We start from the raw sequence: 21,826 nt of genomic DNA on the forward strand, positions 1-21,826 counted from the left end.
AGTGGAAAAACTTTCAAGTTTCCTCAGAGTTAGCTCCATAAAATGAAAAACACAGAAGCCAAAATAGCATAAATTGACAGCTATGCCATTTCTGTGCCCGGTACCTTTCACTGTGACATCAGTAAACTGCTGATTTTCTAACTACACTATGGGTCCTCAAAGAGCAAGTGTGCAAGGGGTTCCCGTACTCATCAGTGTTGTAATGCTGGCAGCAATCTCTTCTAAGAAGTTGAGTCACTCATTTTGGTGAAAGGCAGCCAAAATGGAGAAAGCAGAAAGATCACTGTACAGCCAAGATGAAGGAAGTATTTTTAATTAAGCTGATGATACCCCTTCCTTGGGATGGCTTGAGTTGAAAATTGGAGAACAGAGCAGGGCAGGGAGTGATGTGAAAAGTTATATTTCTTTCAAATTTAGCAAATCATTGTTTAACTCACCTCCCCCTTCTTTTTCTGCACTGCGTGTTTGTTTCTGGGAGGTCTTAAGAAAACATAGAAACCGTCAGTCTCTGAAGAGGAAGTCAAGAATTGTGGCATGATCCTCAACATGTAGAGCTTCTTTTTGAAGAAATGTGCTTCCATGCCCACTGTCCAACTAGTTTCATGAAACTTGTGGGTTAAAATCATGTATTCTTGTCATGGAATTGTTCTTGGAAACACTTAGTTTTGAGGGGTGAAAATGACAAATATCAAGTAACTTCATTTTTTTCCTTGCATCTTGTTTAAAATTTCTCTCTTTTTCAAGACTAACATGACAAGGTTTTCCCCACAACCTAATGATTTACTATTATTTTATAAAGTCTGCCAAATCCCTCCATAGGATCAGAGGTGCCCCTCTCTTCTGGGTGCTGGGCACATTGGATACCCCAACCCACAGGCTGCTCCACCCTGTCATGTTGATGTGCATAGCCCATCGGATTGGTCCAAAGTCAATGGTGCACAAAAAAATACCTTTATCTTCAGTAAAGCAGGTAATAGACTCATTCAAACTAGAATAGCTGTGACTCACAAGTGCTTTAACATTTAAACCAAAGATGCAATAGAAAAATAAATGACCATCATAAATGGAAGCAGGAGGGCCCTCCCACAGATCCAGGCAACTAAACACAGCCAGCTTCTTCTGCCACCAAAACAGTCATAGGTATTTTCTAGATCAAAACATATCTGACAAGTGATTTTTTTCACATGAGTAATTTTATATATGTGTGAAATGTCTTACACAGTTATAAAATTGAAATTATGTGTACTGTACATTTAATAATTTTCTCCCACCAAATGGAGTAAACTCATTGAAAACCAGTTACCTCATGGGAAATATAAAATTCCTGTGGCCACACTGATGAGTAAAACCAGACAGTCAAGATGAGAGAACATGGCCTCCTTCAACAATAGCATACTGTTGGTTTTATTACCCCTTATACTTCAAATAATCTTAACTGACACGTCCTCCTTTTCATGACAAATTTCAGTCTCTTCTATGACCCCTCCCACCAGATGCTTTTCTTTGATAGGTGCTAATATTTTTGGTTGTTTTATAAAATCATATATATAATTGTAAGCATATATATAATTATATAAATGAAAGATATTCAATATCTTATTCAATTTTTATTTATTGAATAAATAAAAGCAAAATATTGAAGATTTATATATATATATTTATATATATGTTTTTAGTTGACATTTGGTGTCACACTCTCAAGGCCATGCCAATTACATGATTGTTGAGAATTTTCAAAATAAAGGAAGAAAGAGATTAATCAACACCTCTCCCAAGTAAAAAGAGAGGCAAAGCCCTGCAGAGAAAGCCAATTAACAATTTTTCAAAAAATTAAATTACCAATACACTTTATAAAAGCTACTAATATGATTTAGTTCATTTCTATTCATTAGGAAGTGGTTTATTCAGTAAATGTGAGGTGAATTTACCTAGAATGTCCATGACAGCTTTTCTAGATTCAGGTTGCCTTATCTTTTTATTGTCATTGTTTCATTTAGTATAGAACAAAAAAAGGTTGTTTTATATGTAAACATATAGATATATTTTAATATACATATACTTATAAATATACATATAAACATATGTACAGCACGTATGTAATATTTATATTATATATTGTCATATACACACATGCACAGAGAGAGAGAGAGAACTGTGACTATCTTGAGTCAAAGATAATGGTATAGCTATTATTCTTTATTTCAAAAAATGCCATTCAGTTATGCTGTAACACCAGTTAAATATTGTGTAATTATTTTTTCAGTGGGTTTGAGACATCTGATGATTATTGATCTCTTTCCAAATATCTTTACACCAAGATCAAACAAAGCTGCAGAGAGGCAACGATCCAATTAGAGTATGATAAAAGGCTGTCTGCTTTCCAGTCATTTCTATACTAAATCACCCCAGTTGACTCTAGGCAATACCCTCAGTTTTTTGGCTTTTGAAGCACATGGACCTTGTATAACCAAGGACTCTTAAGTTTTATATAAATTAGAACCTAGACTGAAATAATGGCCTAGATAGGGAACAATTAATATGTTGGGGTGTTTACTCCTAAACTATATAGATGTGTGATTTCATACCCCAGAGGAGGTGACCAAGACTTGTGAATCACTTGGAGTTATAAAGAATTAAGTCACAGAAAGTATATTTGCTCTGCTTCACCTTCTTATGAAATCACAGTTTCTTAGCACGGTTAAAAAATAACGATAGAATAAATACAGTACACAAGGTAGATCTGTCACAGCACCCATGACATCTGTAAAACAGATGCAGTGCTTATGCCAGGCATATGGCTGCCTTTAAACATCTTAGCTCACATTGAAAATAACACACTCACTGTATCCCATTTCTAATTTTAAAAAAAGAAAGAAAGAAAAACATTTGGTATTTGATTTCTAATAACTAAATTTGGTTAGGATATCTCATGTTGCTGCAGAATTTTAGGAATCACTGTGAATCTTAAAGCAATATGATATTCCATCACTGATGTACAGCTCTACACTTAAGGATCTTTGTTATGTGATGAGTTAGCCCTTAAAGAAAAGGAGATGGAATGATAATCTAGTTGTGCAGTGTCTGTAATCTAAGATGCAAATCTATGCTGTTGATGAAGGACATGGGGGGCCATGCGAGGAGCAGAGGGTACAGAGGGGCTACAGAATTTCAATTTAGTGAGTTTTCAAGAGCAGTATCATTAAGTGGCTTAAGCCTCACAATACTTACATATACTTAATACAAAAGTACTATGATCAAAGGATTAACTGAAGAACTGATTTGACAAACTCAGACCTGGTACTTCCAGTGAAAATCGTAAGTTAGGACTTACAAAATGAAATATCCAGTGCTTTCAATTTGGAGCCATATTCATTTGATCCAAATTAATGTCATTCTGATATGAAGTTAGATGAGTAGGTAAAGAAAGCCATCTCATAAGCATTATTTTATGAAAAAAAAGAAATGAAGAAGAGTAAATACTGGCCATTTACTTATTCAAAAACCATGCTGATTAGCATAAGCCCATAGCACAAACCAAGAAAATGTAGCCCATAGGGGAGGAGAAATTTTGGTAATGATGAAAATATTTAAAACTTTGGAGATTACTAATGTTTATAAGCATAACCTGAATCTCTATTGAAATGCAAGAGCAGGTTGGCAGGGAGGGAAATATGCTTAATGATCATATACAGTGTTCAAGACATTATCTCAAATATATGTCTATTTCAGTAATTAGGAGTTCCTACTAATATCCAATGAACAATAACATGTTATAATCCAACATTTAGTGAGCCAGAAATCACAGTAATTGGTTGTTTGGTACATCTAAATTATTCTCCCAAATCCCAGCAATTCAATACCCATGGCTAGCTTAGTTGCAGAGTTGATTAGTGTAATGAATGCTTCATTAACAAAGCTATATCTCAAGAAATGAGAGGGAAGAAAAACTGTCTAAAACTAAGTAACCCTCAAAGGATTGATTAGCCAGCAAAATGTGTTAAAATTTCTGAGTAAAACAGTTGTCACAGTCTTGCAAATTTAATAAGTTTGCCTAATGTACTGATTAACTCCAATTTAAAAAAACACTATCAAGTAAGCAATAACAAAACATCTTTTAAATGACATAAAATATTTTCCTACATCCTTGGATATTATGCAGCTTAAAATCCAGTGACCATTTTGTATGAAATTATTCAGACAATTCTGTATCCAAAGTCATTCTAAGAAGACAGTATTTGTCAACAAAAATTAAAATGTGAGTTCTGTAGTACCTTCAACAAAATCGTTGAAGGAGCTTATAAAAAAAAGCAGATTTCTGGGTCCTTTCCCAAAATGTCGTCAAGCATATTTCTGTGTGCACCTGAACTACCTTCCAGGTGTTTCAGAGTTTGGGAACCACTGCAATGGGACTTCTTCTGTAAGGGCCAGCTCACATTCATATATTTCTAAGTGTATGTGTGTGTGTGTGTGTGTGTGTGTGAGTGTGAGTGTGTGTGTACGTATTCTCTAAAAATGTTGTGTGTACATATACCAAAAAGTAAATAATTTCAATCTTAATCTTTGTGAACTTTTAAATAATGAAGTATTATTACTATATATAAGTCTAATTTTCAGGCTATGAACTTCCAGGAAGCAGATATCATTTCGCCCTATCACCCTACCGCAACACCCAGCAATATGTCTGGCACGTGGCCAGAATCTTAAGTATCTTGGAATGAATAATAGTGTGTATAGAGTGGATCACTGTTACAGTACTATTAATACACTTCAGCTATCCTAACAATGGAATGAAAGTTGCCCTGGGATCTCCATAGAACAATGTCTAGAAAATACACTGCCCAGTGGACTCCCGAGTGGCCTCTCTGGGCTGTCAGCTGTGCGCTCTAGCTCCTCATTGGCTGAAGCACATGGACTCTCCCGGATGGACTGTGTGGCTGGAACGGTGCTTAGCTGAGGATTCATTTATGCATCAGCTGGCCTTGACTCCAAGTCTGATGACAGCACAGTTGATCTGGGGACTTCATTTGTTTTTGCACCAAATCGGATTGCCACAGTGTCAGTCTCAGGGATTAGTGCCTGATTGGCCAAGATGTGACCAAAAACCCCAAATTTTTTCCACTTTGCTAATTCAGCTGTGAAGGGAGCAGAGTTCCATGCTGTGCCAATATGATCAGGAGCAGAGCAGAATCAGCAATAGAGGACAAAGTATGGAGTTCAGTCATTTCCTGAGACTGTGACTGGGGAGTCAGACCTAATCTTGGTATGAGATAACCATGTTTTAAGAAGCAATAGTACACTGAAGCTATTCTCTAGAAATCAATGGTATTTGCCATAGTAACCACTCAATTCATGGGCCCTTTCTTTCCCTTTTTTGTTTTTTATTGAGGTATGTACAGTAAAATCCACAAATCTTAGCATACAGCTCAATGCACTTTGACATGTGTATACACTTATGTTAACATTGCCCAGATCAAGATATCAAACATTTTCACTAATTTTTTTCTCCTTCACCTATTTTGCCCGTCCCTCCACCCCCATGGCAACCACCAGTATGTTTCCTGTGTCTATGAGTCTATTTTTGTTTTGGTTTTGTTTGTTTGTTTTGTTTTTTAGATTCCACATGTAAGTAAATCATATAGTATCTGTCTTTCTCTGTCCTATTTATTTTAGTGAGCATAATGCCCTTTAGGCCCATTCATGTCATCACAAATGGCAAGATTCTTTCTTTTAATGGCTGAATAATATTCCATTGTGCATATGTACCACATCTTTTTTATCCATTCATCTATTGATGAACACTTAGGTTGCTTCGGTATCTTGGCTATTGCACGTAGTGTGACAAATTAATGAATATGAGGGTGCATATATCTTTTTAAATTAATGATTTTGTTTTCTTCAGGCAAATGCCCAGAAGTGGAATTGCTGGGTCATAGGGTATTTCTATTTTTAGTTTTTTGAGGAGCCTCCATACTTCTTTGGTGGGAGGCTGCACCATTTTGCAATCCCACCTGCAGTGTAGGAGCATTCCTTTTTCTCCACATCCTCTCCAACACTTGTTATCTCTTGTCTTGTTGATGTTAGCCCCTGTGATGGGTGTGAGGTGACACATCTATATGGTTTGGATTTCTCAGCTACTCACCTCTCTCTGTCAGCAATGGACTCAAGAGCACCCTCATCTGCAATTACTCTTTCTTTTCCATCCAGACATTCAGTGGCCTTCTGTTTAGGCATATGTTCTACTCAGTTTCTTAATTTTCATATAAAAACATAAATCTTGTCTGACATTTTGATTCATATAAAAGTAAATAGAGTTCTTATTTGCAAAAGAGAATTTGTGCATACTGATCATTGCCAGATAACCATTAGTTCTTTGTTGTTTATTAAAAGGCATTGGCAATTCCAGTAGGATCTGGTGTCATTTTAATCCTCTAGATATTCTAAATTATTTCTAGATAAAGAGTATTAGAAAGCTACGCACTTGGCAATATCACTTTAAATTGTTCACTGAATTTCACTTGATATCATTTATTTGCCTAGGTTGATGCATAAGAAGCAACCTGTTTTTCACTGACAGGAGAGTAGAAAATAAATGTGGCATACTGATACACCAAAATACCATATAATGGTACAAATTAATAGACTATAGCAATATTCATCAATATGGGCAAATATCAAAAACATAACATTGAATGAGTAAAGAAATGAACAGAAAAATATGAATATACCAATTCAACTTAGATGAAATTGAAAAACTTGCAAAAGTAAACATTGTTTATAGATGGGTATAAGATAAAACAAAGCAAAGCAAACAATAAGCACAAATTTAACAGGTAAAGGGCATGGGTCAGAAATGACAAGCAGGTGGTTTCAACACTATTGGCAATGGTCTAATTTTTGATATATTGGGAGATTATTGGTATCTCTTTTTGCCTTTCTCATATAATTCATATGTGTATGTGTACTATTTGTGTATATGTAGTGAAATCTGATAGTTCATGGTCTGTGGAGTGTCCTGGAGATACTGCTTTGGGGAACCCATTGGAGATGGTCCTCATGGGTCTTGGAACCGGGAGAAGTTACTGATGTGACTGAGCAACTGGTTTGTTTTACACTCCTGAGCTCTTGTCATGAAGCTATTTCTCCTTGTTCTGATGAAAAGGAAGTTCAGAATCCAATTCCTGGACCTCCACAACTAAGTGAGCAGGATTCTGTTCCATCCACAGTCATCACGGTCATGCTGCTGACAACACTCGTGTTGGACATCTCCCTCATTAGCAATCCCAAGGCACTTGACACCATCCAGTAGTCAGTCTTCTGGAAACGACCTGAGCCATCTCCTCTTCCTCCTTATCTTCAAGAGCTACTGTGTCCAGCTCCTGTCAAAGCCCCTGGGTTGGTGTCACACTCACACAAACTCCTGGAACAGGTACAGGTGCCCTGCTGGCTGGGCAGCCACCTGAGCCTAACCTGGATGGGATACACCTTCCACTTCAGAGTCTCTAATGCTCACGATACTGCTGTGTTGCTGGCATTTCAATATCTGCTGTATTTTTCTAGAAGACCAGTCTGGCTCTGCCATCTCCTTGTTTATACTCCTGGGAGGACCTGTCACATGCAGGATGCAGCCTGGCCTTTCTCCGGGCAGGAGCCATGTGCTGTCTCCCCTGTCCCCTTGTGGGCATCGTCCTCCAGCCTTCCGTGGGGCACGTGGGCCTCCGGCAATGCTGATGCTTCCCCACTGCCCCCAAACAGCTCCACGCGCTGCCTCCCTCCTCTGCGCCTCAGCATTCCCTGGACACTGTCCTCAGGCCCCCCACCCCACGGAGGCAGGTCTATGTTGAATGAAGGACTACGTTTAGAGCACACATCTGCGGCATTTTAACTCTCACCGTCCATTAGGGTAAATATTGACAACATTATAGTGATGCAATTTAGGCATTTTGAATATCCTAGAAGCCCATGTACACCATTACAGCCAGCCTAAGGGACATTGTCTGGCTTCTCACTTCCCTGTATGACCTAAAAATCAGGGTGTGGGATTTGTGACATGTTGTATTTAGAAGGAATGCTTTTAAAAGCAAGGTGAAAGGCAAGAAGAGCTCTGATCCAAGAGGGCAAAGGAATCATTCTAGAAGAAAAACGCCATCCCAGCATTGGTCCTGGAATCCATTTGCCCAGCTTACACCCAGAGCACAGATGACTCTGGGGGGCTTCTAGGGATCAGCGGGCTGTGCTGGGCTGTGCTGCCTGAGAGAGGCTGCAGGCAATTCCCAAAAGACTGCTGAGAAAGGTGTTGCTCCAGGGCACAAGGAAGCCAATAAGGGTGACTGAAGCCACAGTCACAGTCAGAACGATAGCATCGGTTCATACAGTCTGTTGCTATTAAAAAATGAAGCAGATGTTACATCAAATGTGTTCCAGTAATATGATTTAAATTTAGTTTTTCAACCATCCTGGATAATTTTGACATGGTGACTCATTTTGCTCTTGTTATTACTTGAATGAATAGCTGACACAAATACAGGAATTGCTTTATGCCAGACACTGTTCTAATTGCTTTAAATATATTAACCCACTTTGTCATCACAAGAACCCTGGGAGGTAGGTACCATATCTTGGATAAGTAAACTGAGGAACAGAGAGATTAAGTAAAAATTAGGGAAGCAGGAATCAGAGACAAACTTCTTGGCTCTCAACAAACAGTTGAAATAGTTGAGACTGGAAGTTTATTACTTAATTTAACTCCAAATAGCTAAAGCATGATTGATGACTTGTCAACCACATGGTCAATTTGGCCAGAACGTTCCATTCCATGCCAGGTTTGCACGTACGTGTCTGTACGCATATGTGTCCCTCCCCCGTACATAGGGGGCAGGGAAGAATGCTAAATTATTTAGGTTGACCACTAAAAAATACAAACAATAATTACAAATGACTCATGGCAGCCTTTTATATTGTTAAACTTGAACTAAAATCTCCCCAGGCTCTGGAAAAATGGCTGTAACTAGTTACAGACCATCAGATTATGTTCCAGATTTAAACACATATCTGTAAGTATATATGAGAAATAATGTTCATATAGGAGTTTAATTTCCATGTCAATATAAATATAGAACTGACACACCATGAAGACTGAGGAGTTCTTTGAAAGCAGCATTGCATAATTTATCAGCTACTATTCCCAACAATAATTTATAAACCATTATTCCCAATCATAAGAGCACAGGAAAACAACGAGTTGAGTGACTCCAATTTTCAACTTCACACAGTTGGATCAAATCCAGAATATGTAGAAATGTTATTTTCCATGAAGCTGAAACTGAAGACATTCCTACATATGCACAATTAAAACAGTGAAAAACAGGGGATAATTTTAGCTTTAATCTAACCCTAAATATGAATGCTTTATAATATAGATACAGATAGGTAAATATAAACATAGATACTTAAAAATAAATAAGAGTTTTCTAGGAAGTATTTGGGCATAGTATAAATACAAAAACAAAATGAATGCCATACTATAGTGTACATAAACTGATAAGAAAAAGGCAGTTCCATATTCAATCTACATAAATGGATGAGCATGTAGCTGACATGGAAGTCTGTAGTGTGGGTGTAGATGTCCATAGATCACATAACATTTAAGGACCTCATGAGGTCCGCCATATATGCAAAACCCACTGGGATGCTTATGAGAGATCAAAAAGTCCCACATGCTGTCTTTCCCCAGTGGCTGCCCAGGCGCTATTCTCTTTTATTCAACATCATCCATTCTTTTAAGTAAACCAAGGCACAAAGCAGTAACTTCGTAAAGCTGAACCAGACTGCAATGGTTTCCAGCAAGAAAGTCCTGCAAAGAAAAGAGTCAAGCTTCTGTGCATCTGCTGCCATCAGAGTAGCCTATCTCTGCCCTTGACTGTTATCTTCAGCCAATAACTTGTAAACTGGCTTTTGCTGATTGCACAGTTGTCTGTAAAATCAGTTCCTACTGCAAATGGTCCATATAACTTCGGTCTACCTTTGATAAGAGGTTAACCAATTAAATGACCAGTTGCATTTTAATTAAAATTATAATTCCATAATTAAACAATCTTGAAAAAAATGACTTGAGAAATCAAAATAGCACTTTGGTTTAAAAAAAAGACATTTTAAGTACTGGAGGGAGGAGGGAGTTATTTGTTTAAATTTGTTTCTCTTCAGTATGTAAACAGACACAATTGAGTCAATCTCATTTTCAAATCCCTCATAGAGAAAACACTTGACAAATGCTTTGATATTACTCAGTAGGTCAGTGTATTTAGAGAGCTATTAACATTTATTAACAGTTAATAATTTAATTCCTTTATTAAGATATTTAATATATAATTGGAAATACCTTAATTGCCTGCTAATTTGGGCAACTTTTTAAATATACTTTACAGAGGTATAACTCAGAATAATAAAGATTTGATTACACATGTGTACATTTTCATCCAATACAATTTAATTGGGTAAATAAAATTATAAAAGGAAAAAGGTAAGAGGTGCAATGCCTCTATCATGGGCAATTTTCAGCTATCAGAGATGCTTCAGGCAAGTTCAGCTTGTTAAACTTTCATTCATTAGAATAAAAAATTCTAACTTTTATTTTTGCTTAATACTAAATGGCTTGATTAAGTCAACCAACTCCATACAGAATTAAAGTAATTTTTACTGTTCTATCCACACATTGCCAAAAAGTTTCAGATTAAGTACACCAGTTGTTTTGCTATTCTATACCTGTCAGGTGCTCTTAAACTTTGGTTTTCTTCATTCTAGTCAAAGACTATTAACTCTGATTCTTTTGATAGATTAAATTAAATCTAATAGCAGAAACGTTTTTTGAGGGGCCATACAGAAAAGCACTATGTGTTACACACACGTTTGATGGAACAGTAGAATAAACCCAATCACCTCCTTCCAAGAGATTGCAATCTGATCTGCAGAAGTCAATGGCTCTAACCTAAAATAGATTTAGTGATAATCTGTATGGGGATTTTACTCTTTTGCTAATGTATGCCTTTAATTCTAAACAAACATTTCTTGGACATGGTCAAGGGATGATAAGATCTGGCTTTGAAGATTGCCTTTACTGGTAATGAAAACTTGTTCAACATCTATTAAGTGAATACTTAAGAGACTCGAGCTGCTAGATGCTGTCCTTGGCATGCAGATAGGGGTGGAGAAACAATTGGGAGTTGGGTCTGAGCCAGGGCAGGCATATTTCATAGACCCCACCCCCCTCCACCATGGCCCAGCAGTGCTGTCTTTTTAGGGATGGTGCCCAGGCATCACCTCGCTCTTTCTGCTCTTTCTCCTCCTTTAATCTTCTGCCTCTGTAAAGCTTTGCTTCTTCCAATGGCTCCCAGGAAATGGCATCTTTCTTGCCAGGAAAAGGACTAGCAAGGTGCTATCTTCAGAAAAATCTTTTTTCCATTAATTTCGAATGATGCTTTATACTTTGATTAGCAGCTCTGAAAAAAAAAAGTAAACTAAACTCTGGGCTCTACAGTATTTGCTGGTTTCTAGAGAATGATAACGTCAGGGAGAATTTTATGTATCAGTGATGGTCAGCAATCTATGACATGCCCTTCAACTGTATCCTCATCCACTGGGAGAATGATAAAATAATTTCTATCTCTTTCACTTCATGAGATATTAATATGTAATCAAGTAAAAGCATTGACCTAGAAGACATGATACTTGATACTTGTTTTTGTCTTCATCCTGACAATTTTGAGTAACCATAGGGCACTTTAAAATCTGAGTTTCTATCTCTTCACTCATAAAATAGGAGTTATAGTACATTAACATCCTCACAAAGTGATTGTATGGGAATGATAAGTTTATATAAAAGTTGTGAACATGAAAATACCATCACCAGACTGTTATAAAGTTCCTTTCTGCCTTCAGTGTCTGAGAGAATTGACTGTGTGATGATTTTGCATAATTAAAAGTGCATTCCCGTATTCCCATTGCCTTAGACATTTGCTAGGTGGGTACCCGGCAAGCACTTCCCAGGGGAACGTAGCTCTAATTCTATGGCATGCCATGAAGTCCTCAGATGTGCACAGAGACCTAGGACTGTTCCAACCACAATTCTGCTGAAGCACACACTTAATTCAGGTTAAATTGGACATAAGAGCAAATAGGAGATGTGATTTTTCAAGTCTGGAATTCCTTATGCAGTTACATAAAATCATCACGGTTCATGGCCTACTGAGGCCACCAATGAGAGGTACACAGACTGCTTGCTCTGAAATGGAAACATGCAGCTCTCAGTCATAATACTGATAGAATTGCCTGCGTCCCTATTTCTTCCTGAATCTAAAGAAATGGCCCTTTTGTAGCCAATGTCATTTCTCGCTTTAAGACACATAGGAGGTATTGCATTAATGTGATGCAGAATGCTGTTCATGAAATGTTGTTGCAGCTGTTGTTTCATGAGAAATGGGAAGCTGTCTCCTATCATCCAAGGCTGCTGCCAGAGTCACAGCCTCCAACGTCCACATGCTTCCATGTTACAGCTAAATCATGGTGCTGTAAATAGAATGGAATTAAAATTGATTTAACTTTCAGCAAGAAAGCTGCTCTCAAACACAATGTTATGCTGGGCGTTACACAGTGTGGGGGTGCTAGGGACCCAGACTCAAACCAGGTCTTTGCTCAAAACCCTCACAGATGACTGTATATCTTCACTTCCTCTCATTTCCATGGGACCAATTCCAGGGGAAGTTAAGAGATATTATTTTAAGTGTCCATAGTCAACTAATTCTAAGAAACACTAAAACCATGTTTAGCAGACTTTTTCAACAGTAGGAATTCTTAGGCCCCTAAAAGACACCATGACCACAGTGAACTTCCTAGAGAGGGACACAGCGTGGAGCTGCCCAAACTACTTTTCACCCTCTGAGGGGGCTAACTATGTGATGCTCTGAGGAGGACATTCTTCGCAGCCGCACAACACCCCAGAAGCAGCTCTCAGAGATGTTCATCACCTTGTACCCAAACTCCTGTGACTTCATTAATTGGACCATCACTAGTTTGTGGATTCATTCACTTTGCTCAACCAGAGTCTGTTGGGTCAGGCACTGCCTCAGATACTGGGGCGCCAGTGCCACAAAGAGGCTGTTAGCCTGAAGTGAGAGGTAAGCTGGAGTTCTGTGGAGGCAGCAAGAGGGTGAGGTCTCCAAGGAGCACCTCTCCTAGGAGAGGGAGGCACTCAAAGCTTTATCCAAAATTCACATGTCCAGCCAAACTCTCAGCCCACGAGGGATGCAGGATGGGAGACCGAGGCACTGCTTGCTAGTGGGTGCAAGGATAAAGACGAGTGCACACCACAGAGCAGACCTTCTGGAAACTTCCATGGGGACACTGCCCATTCACACAAAGGGCCACATGGGAAGCTGCCTCATTTTTTTGCTTTTTTTTTTTGAGTAGAGACTATTGTTTCATTCATGTGCTCAGCCAGATACAGTAGAATTAAGTTACTTTCTCACTCTGGGATGTTAGGAGCTATGACTATGTGAAGACATGTCTGCTTCCCACTGAAGTCACAGTGGCATTCTTTCTAAATAAGTTCCTGTCCTTGAGCTTTTAGCAAATATGAGATGCCCCCCTCTTTAAAAACCTATAAATTTATTATTGGATTTTAAAAATAGTAGCTAAAGAAACTAAAAAACATTTTGATGCCAAGTTTTGTATATATACATTTTTCTTAATGACACCATTCCATTCTTTGACAGCAATGTTCAGAGTTGCATTGTCTTTTTGAAGCACTTATTCTGAAGTCCTTTAGTTTGTCCTTATTTCAGTTTCAATTCCCCTGGTGAGTTAAAAGGGAAAGAGAAACTGGTGTATAACAAGTCATGCCATTAATCCAAAGGCCAAAGGATTCAGCAACTTCAAAAAAAGGATTGGATGTGGGTGTGGGGAGACATCCTGATATACAGAAGCCCTCAGGGACGTCTGTTCTTAACATGTCATGACAGTTTTAAAAGCAGCATTTACACTTTGCCTATTAATTGTTCTATATGTTCACAGGCGTTTTTGTGAATGTTTGTGAGTTCATTCATTAGTCAAACTGATCTGTCTTTATTTAAAGGGAAACTCTACACCTGTACTTCTGGGCAGGCCCTCCTGAGTGTGTTATCTCCTAAAACACAGGGCATGGTGGTGCCCAAGTCCCAGGCAGCTGTGTGCCCAACAGCAGGGCTGTTGGCTTGTGTTCTGAGAACACACCAGTACTCAGCATATTGCACAGTCTCGTTTCCTGCTTCCACCTCCACCCCCACCACACATGGGTGCACACACATGCTCACACACACATAGGCACACATACACTCACAAACACATGTACAGCCCCCCACACACATACAAAGAAACACATACACACACATAGATACACACCCATGCACAGACACACATAGATGTGTCCTGTTTGCACATACATGCACACACTGACACAGGCACACATGTGAGATTTGGGGGATGGGTAGTGAGGAAATAACTACACCTTTTTTTCTCCCTCCCCCAACACTCCAGCCAACACTTATTTGGGTCATTGCTCTGGAAGGGTCCTCAGATGTCACACATAGTTACTCTGAACAAGGTCCCTGTCGCTGGTGTTTTGAAACAAAAGACCATCTTGGCCAGGAATGGAGAGCATGGAACAGGCAGTAGATAAGAGGTGACCTCTGAGCCCTCCCACCGTGACTCACAGGGTTCCTGACCCAGGAACACTTGCCCCAGATTTTATGAGAAAATCTGTCTTGAGTAACTAAAAGCAAAGGCATGTTAATAAGGCAACCTGCCTGTAGCAGTGACCCTAAAGAGGGACTACCATCAGCGGGTGAGATCTCCTCCCGGGGGAAGGCTGTGCCCTGGGCTAGCACCCCGCTAGCCGGAGCCTGTTCCTCATCTGGGAAAGGGGGTGACGGAAGGTCCAGCCACAGTGCTCCCAGCCCACAGTCCCTATGTCCATGAGAATATGCCCAGAGTCTTGAGGCCAGGGACTGTGTGTCCCGGGCAGGGAGAGTGGAGCAGGGGTGCACTGCTTTCCTAAGGACAGGGCCGTTCTTTCCCTGAGACCCGGAATCGGTCCTGCAGCCAGCGCAAGCACAGCCTGTTGTGAGACGGTTTGTAACTACCCTTCAGTGACATGTGACTGCTGACAGAGCCCCTTCAGCTCTTCCTCAGGTCATTAAAATAACAGCTGCCTGTCCCAAGCAGTCCCCAATTTATTGCTCAGGGTCCCGTTAGGGCAGGAACCGTTGTCATGGGGCCTGTGGGATTTGTCTGATTTTTCACAAGCCTGGTGATGCCACAGGATCCAGGGAAACTCTCTTCAGAGTCAAGGCCGCCCGGGGTCGGCCTTAGGTGTGTTCTTTGGGCAGTGCTGGATCCAATCCCCAGAAATCTTCTGAAGGTGAATCCGTCATGTATAACTTGGGCCCAGTTCCTTGCCCTCCAAAACATCCTAGTTTCACAAGTAGTCTTTAATTCCCACTGATAGGTTGAGATTTCCAAATCTGGGGCCACTGAGAGCATCTGAAGAACCCATCCGACTCCCAAACTCCCAGGACCTGCCTGCAGTGCTCCCCATGGCTCTGGCCCAGGCTCAGGCCACACCTCAGCATGAGGACCCAGCATGCGGCCCGTGGGCCCCATGGGAAGGATGGAGGCTCTGCACACCTGGTTTACTCACGAGGGCCAGAGCTTGAGGCTGGCCCTCTGGTCAGTGGTGAACAGCCCCAGCTAATGCCACTGCCCACTGGAATCCACCATGCCATGGAAGGTGGCAATGGCGAGGATCAGAACCAAGCCCACAGCCTCTCATGCCTGAGCAGGGTTCCATGGGTGACTTCCAGTCGTGAGCCAGCCAGACAGGATATCTGCTGACTGTAAGTCACATACTTTAAAAAAAAAAAAATCACATGCTTTTTAAAGTTAACCCAGACTACGTAGAATCATTCTATGAGATGATTCTATTCTATGCTTTTCCATTTTTAGGGCCCACCCCCCAAAAACTTGAAAGCTCTTCTCTTTAGAGGAACAGCAAAGATGATGGGAAGCTTCCCTCCCATTTGAGAAGGCTGGTCTGGTTTGCAGGTTTCTCTGATATCCACACTGTATTACTCAAACACTTTATTTAAGGTAAGCTGAATGGCCCTAATGTAAAACGTTCAGGCTAAATTTCAAGCTTTATCATAATCCTGTGCCACATGTCCTGCAAACTTATCTTTCTTCCAGTAATAGAGCAGCTTATTTTCAGAGCAGAGGCATCCTCAGGACCTCATGGCGGTACATTCTGCTCTGGGCCTCTGGACATACCATTCCACCCACGGCACACTCTGTTGGCCCCTTCACATCAGTCCTAAATAAAGGTGTTCTCACCATCAGATTTCTTCTCTCAAGTCATCTTTTGCTGCTTGCGGATCGAACACCAGCATAGTGATAGCACCCAGCCAGAACCACACAGTAATCCAGCATGTTTAAATTACATTAAGGCTTTCCCATGGACCTGAGCTGCATGCACACTTCACCTAGTAGTTTTACTTAATGAAAGCTTTTTCCCTTAAATAAGACTCAGCCTCCCTATATACTAGATTGCTGTCATACACTAAATATTCAATTTATACCTAAACAAAACAAAAAAGTCATAAACAAAAATGATAAAGTTGTTAGCTAGAATGTCTTCTGAGGGACTGAACTTCTCTGGTACAAATGGACTTGGTGGGGGTACAGCCTGAGAGTTGCCATATTTCGGACTCTTTCTGGAAATATTTTCACCTTAGCTGAACGATTATAGTTTTTTTTGTAATGATGTTTAGAATGCTTGTAAAAAATGATGAGAAAATATATCTAAATATACTAGATAACTATTTTGGATCTTGTTCTTATTTAGAATATTTAAATATACAAAATTATGACCTGGATCCCAGGACCACTAGCTAGATTTATAGTCATTGAGGACCACAGTGTGAGAAAATAATATTGAGCATATATTTCAAAAGTTCTTTTCCTAATGACCTAAGTAAAAATGAAATTTCTTTTTCCTCTGATAATGCTTAGCAATGAATAGAATATATATTTGAAACATATTCGTACTACATTCTGCTCGAGAAAAGAGAATTAGCACACAGAATAGATGCAACTCTAAGTTCAGCATTTCACTAGCACATGGCCCCAAAGAAGGCACTAAATCTCACCAAGTTCTGCATCCTCTCCTGTCCTACAGCGACGTCACTATCTTAAACAGCTGCACTGCTATTAGAGATACCAGTGAGAAAAAGAGTTCCAAAGCCCTTGATAATTGTATTCTAACACTTCATATTCATCCTCAAACATTTTCATGTCATACCTAGAAGAAGAAGATCGATATTGAAAAGATGAACCAAAGTTATTCCCTTTGTGATGTCAAAACTTGTCTAACGTAAGTTAGTATCAAGGAACTCAAATGGGTTACAGACAAAAGGTAATTCTTAGCATCTGCTTAGACTCTCCACTGTGACCTAATTTCTCCCTCAATTACATGACAGCGTTTTATCACCAGGATACCTTCCTTTTCTTCTAGATTTTCTTTCTCTTTGAAGATCACAGGCCATAGTGTTAGCTTGATCTTGTGCACATTTGACCAACTATCTAATCAGTGTAGTTGATAGCGTTTCCATCATCACTTTGATAAACAGAAGGGAAGAGCTCAATTTCCCAGAAACTGAGTCTGATTAAAATAAAACTGCTTAGCATTCCTTCACTTTAAACAATGGCTATGGTTGTTAGGAAGAGAAGTTAACATCATGCTCAGCGGCCAGGAGAAGGAATCCTATGCCGTGTGTGCCTCTTACAACATGGTATTATTCTCCATTGAAATGTTGTGTTTTACTGCTTTAGTTTTAATAATGCCACAATTAAAGGTCTTGTAGTTTTTAATTCACACTGAGTTCTGTGTTTATTTTAATTGGTCAAATGCAGATCAAGAAGTAGAGTAGAGATGAACAAGAAATTAAGATAATGTCACATGGAAATGCACAGAGAGTTTCAGGTGACTTCACATCACAGGCACAGAAAACTTGGCGTTTACAGAAAGATGACACTTGTTTTGTTTGTTTTTAGGGGCAGGGAGAATTTCCAGTTAATGTTAATGGTTTACCTCTCTACCATCTCTGACAGCAAGTCCTAGAAACAGAGAGGCCATCCTCCTAGGCTGGAGCTTAATGATGTACATAGATTCTGCAGGAATGGATGTCATCCTTGGACACTTTCAATGGAATTCATGACATACATACATTTTTTTATTATAAAGCACAAAAATGCAAAAAACAACATAAAATTGAGAATTGGTCATCTTAAATATTATAAGGTTTGGCATATCATGCTTTAGAATAAAAAATACTGCTGTGCCTTGTCTGCATGTGAGCATTAACTCATTTGCTGCATGACTCACCCACCCTGCATGTGCTTCCTGACTTCCTGTGCTCATGTGCACGTCACTGTGAGCCTTTGAAAACAAAGTCGAATCACAAAAGCACCGTGTCAGAGTTGGTACTTGATAGCATTTGAATGTGTTCTCAGTTCTTTGGATGGTATCCAAAGATTAATCATGAGAAAAACACCTTCACCTTGTTACTGAATGCATATTATAAAATATTTGGTTAGCAAATTCCATTTCCAAGGCAATCTCCACACCAGTCATGAGAAATGGACTCTTGGCTTGACCCAGGACCTGTGGAGAGCATGAACCCAAATCTTTGTTATCTGGCTTCTTTTTGTCTGCATGATATTGATATTTAGCAGGGCACCTGATAGGTTTTGCTCTATTTACATCATGTTTTAGATAATTTCCCAGCTAGATGTGTCTGCTTCATCAAACAGACACTGAGAACTTTAATAAAATTCAAATTCCATTCATGACTTAAGAAGACAAAATGATCTAACATAGTAGACACTGGGGAAACCTTCCAGCTTAACTTGCTCAGAACCATCAATGGGTAATTTTCGAAACAGTTATCACATGAATGTATAACACTCCACAGCAGCAATCACCATACAAATTTTAACCACACAATAGCTTCTGAAAAACAAAAGTGTCTGCTTCCGTACAACTTGATACCCTTTTTATTAAGTTCAAAGAAAATCTAAAATTAAAAAATATGCTTTATAGCAAGATACATACATGGAACAAAACAGCATCAAGATTAGAGAAAGGAAGTGATGATCACAGGCTGAGCATGACCTTGTCTAGAGGTAAGTTCAGTGGACCAGACTGGAGGCACACATCCCCATGTCACAGTGGGGAGATGATCTGGTGAAGCCAAGTGTCACTGTGGGATCATCAAATAAGCATCCACTGCCAATCAAATAAACTCTAACTTAGAAATCCAGTGTGCACACATGTGCATACACATCCATGCATGCATGTGCACATACCTACATGGATCAAAGCAGAGCTCCTTGAACTGAAGCTCCAAATAACCATTAAAAGGTGTGGGAGTGTCCCAGGTCAGCAGTAACTGGGCTCCTGAAAAGGGCATGTTTGTGAACGCTGTGGCCTCTGAGGAAGGAACTCCACCAGGCTCCAGATGTCTTCTCAGGTGCAGTTCCAGTCTCTTCTGAGGCTGACAGCTCTTCCTGCCTTCAAGTTCTGTATCTGCCAATACAGACTCCTGTTAGCTCGTGTGTTAGCTTGTATCAACCTAATTTAATCAGTTGCTTTTCTTTGCCACCAAATACTCCATACTAAACCACATGCCAGCATGACATGGTTTCCCCATCAGAGAACTGGAACTACTCTGGATTCCTCCTTTGGCAAGAGGACACTGTGTAGGACCTTCACCACTCTGGAGGGTGGCGCTCATGCTATTGGCTCAGGCTGCTAATTGAGGCTGTAGCCTCAGGAGCTGGGCAGTGGGCATCTGAGTGAGTCTTTCCTGGGAATTTCAGGAAGAGCACAGCAATGTGGAAATGTCACAGAGATGGGTGACCTCTGCTCTCCATCTAAAAAGGAGTGCTCTGACATATCACAAAGCCAGCCTCTCTGCTCTTATCAGCTGGCAAAGCCCAGGAGGCTTCTGTCCAGCCTGGACTTCTCCCATGGGCTGTGAGTCACCAGTGACCACCACGCTGCTCCTGTAGTTTTCTGTGACACAGCCAACCTCAGATGAGGATAACTGATCACACTTGGGATTATCTCCATGCATTAATAGTCCTTAACCATCCATGGTGATGAAGACTAACCATTTTCTCGAACAGGTAGTTGTGATTAATAATACTTCTCAGTACTTGTCAACAAAGCTGCAAGTTCAATAGATTCAGGTCAATGAAGAAGTAACAGTAATGACATGGGGCAGCCTTCCTGGGGAACATGAGGGCAGCAGATTGACAAGTTGGATGTGAGTTGAACCTGCTATGTCTACTTTACATGTGACTGAGCATCTTTCTCCACCTTGCAGCATGCTTCACACACTAGATGTTTTGGGGACAAATAGCCCAGAGCAGACCCTGTCTATAAACTAAGCTGCAAAATAGGAAGTAAAAATTATTAGGGGATAATAATGAGCTGTAGAATATATTTACCCTGAAAATAAATATGCTTGAAAAGGAGCCCTGGTGATAATAGTAAAGAAGTTTGTCCACAATTTCAGGAGATGAGTTTGTGTGGCATATTCTGGCAATGTCCCCATATGGGCAATTTTTGGAAAATGAGGTGATGTGTTTCTGGTGCCATACAAGTGAGATGCCAAGTAGGGGGACTGTGGTTACTTCCCTGACCAAATGAAATTTCCATTAATCCACATTCTTTTACTGAGCAGTGGAATCTATGACCTCCTGGTGTGTTTTCAGATGGGTTCCCTAATTTCTTTTTTATGGCCAGAAACCTTGAGATCACAGGCAGATGGGGATGGTAAATAATGAAGTCCCCCCCCATGTGCACAGCTTTAGGTTTCTGTTGGGTTAGTTTGTACTCAGTTCTGCCCTGGGAGAAGAGGGGTCTTTAGAATGAGAAATGATATCGTGGCCTCAGCCAGCTTGGCATCTTATGGAGGAGGCTTGGCTTGGGGGTGGGGCCATGCCTAATACAAACATAAGTGTACCCTTCTGGGTCAGAAGTCCCCCGAACTGCATTTTCCCTGCGGCATACTTTAACTCTGTTGTTTTACTTACAGGCTTCCTGGAAAACAGAATTCTTTGGGCAGGCACAGCACGGGCATTGCTTCTCAAAAGGAAACATCAGAGTCAAGCACAATGTATTTGTGAAACTCCCAAGTTTCTTTTGTCTCTCGTGCTGGAGGAGAAAGAACAGGCAATCACCAGCTTTCTGTTTCAGTCCTTTAAAGGAAGGAATCTTAAACTCGCAATCTTAAAATGGACAAATGAATGAGACTTCAGGGTAGAATGCTCTTAAACTGATTCTTAAACTGATGCATAAGCTGTGTCAGTCTGGCAAACTCACGTCACTGCTTGTATCCCAATAGAGAAAAGAGTGCAGGGCATCACTGAAGTCACCTCCAGAGTAAATCTATGGGTGAACCCACTTATATTTGCAGTCAGCAACATCCTACGCAAAGTGTAATTGTAGTTAGCAAATACTGATCCCCCAATCTGGCACGTCTGTCACATCAAGATACAGAGGTATTATTATCCTATGAGCAGAATTCCTACAAGTATCCTATTCTGCTATGTCGAACACACCAATGAAAATACAAAGGTCTATTTCCTAATGTCAGTTTGGTCACTCAAAAAAAAATGTTATTAATGAATTGAAAGTACATAACACAGTGTTGGTCAGGGTTGTTTACAACATGGTGCC

At 40.0% G+C, this 21,826-nt stretch overlaps 1 protein-coding gene across 1 annotated transcript in view; it reads right to left on the reverse strand.

Moving 5' to 3' along the window:
* Positions 1-19,111: 19,111 nt before the first annotated feature.
* Positions 19,112-21,826, reverse strand: part of LOC140847885 (uncharacterized) — a 28,430-nt gene continuing 25,715 nt past the window's right edge. Inside the window, exons 3-4 of the mRNA XM_073229471.1 lie at positions 21,181-21,301; positions 19,112-19,666 (exon numbers count right to left, since the gene is read on the reverse strand). The gene's annotated coding sequence lies outside the window, so the exon portion shown is untranslated. The remainder of the gene's footprint in view (positions 19,667-21,180; positions 21,302-21,826) is intronic.

This window comes from Manis javanica, chromosome 2, assembly GCF_040802235.1.
Source record: "Manis javanica isolate MJ-LG chromosome 2, MJ_LKY, whole genome shotgun sequence".
Classification (NCBI taxonomy): Eukaryota; Metazoa; Chordata; class Mammalia; order Pholidota; family Manidae; genus Manis; species Manis javanica.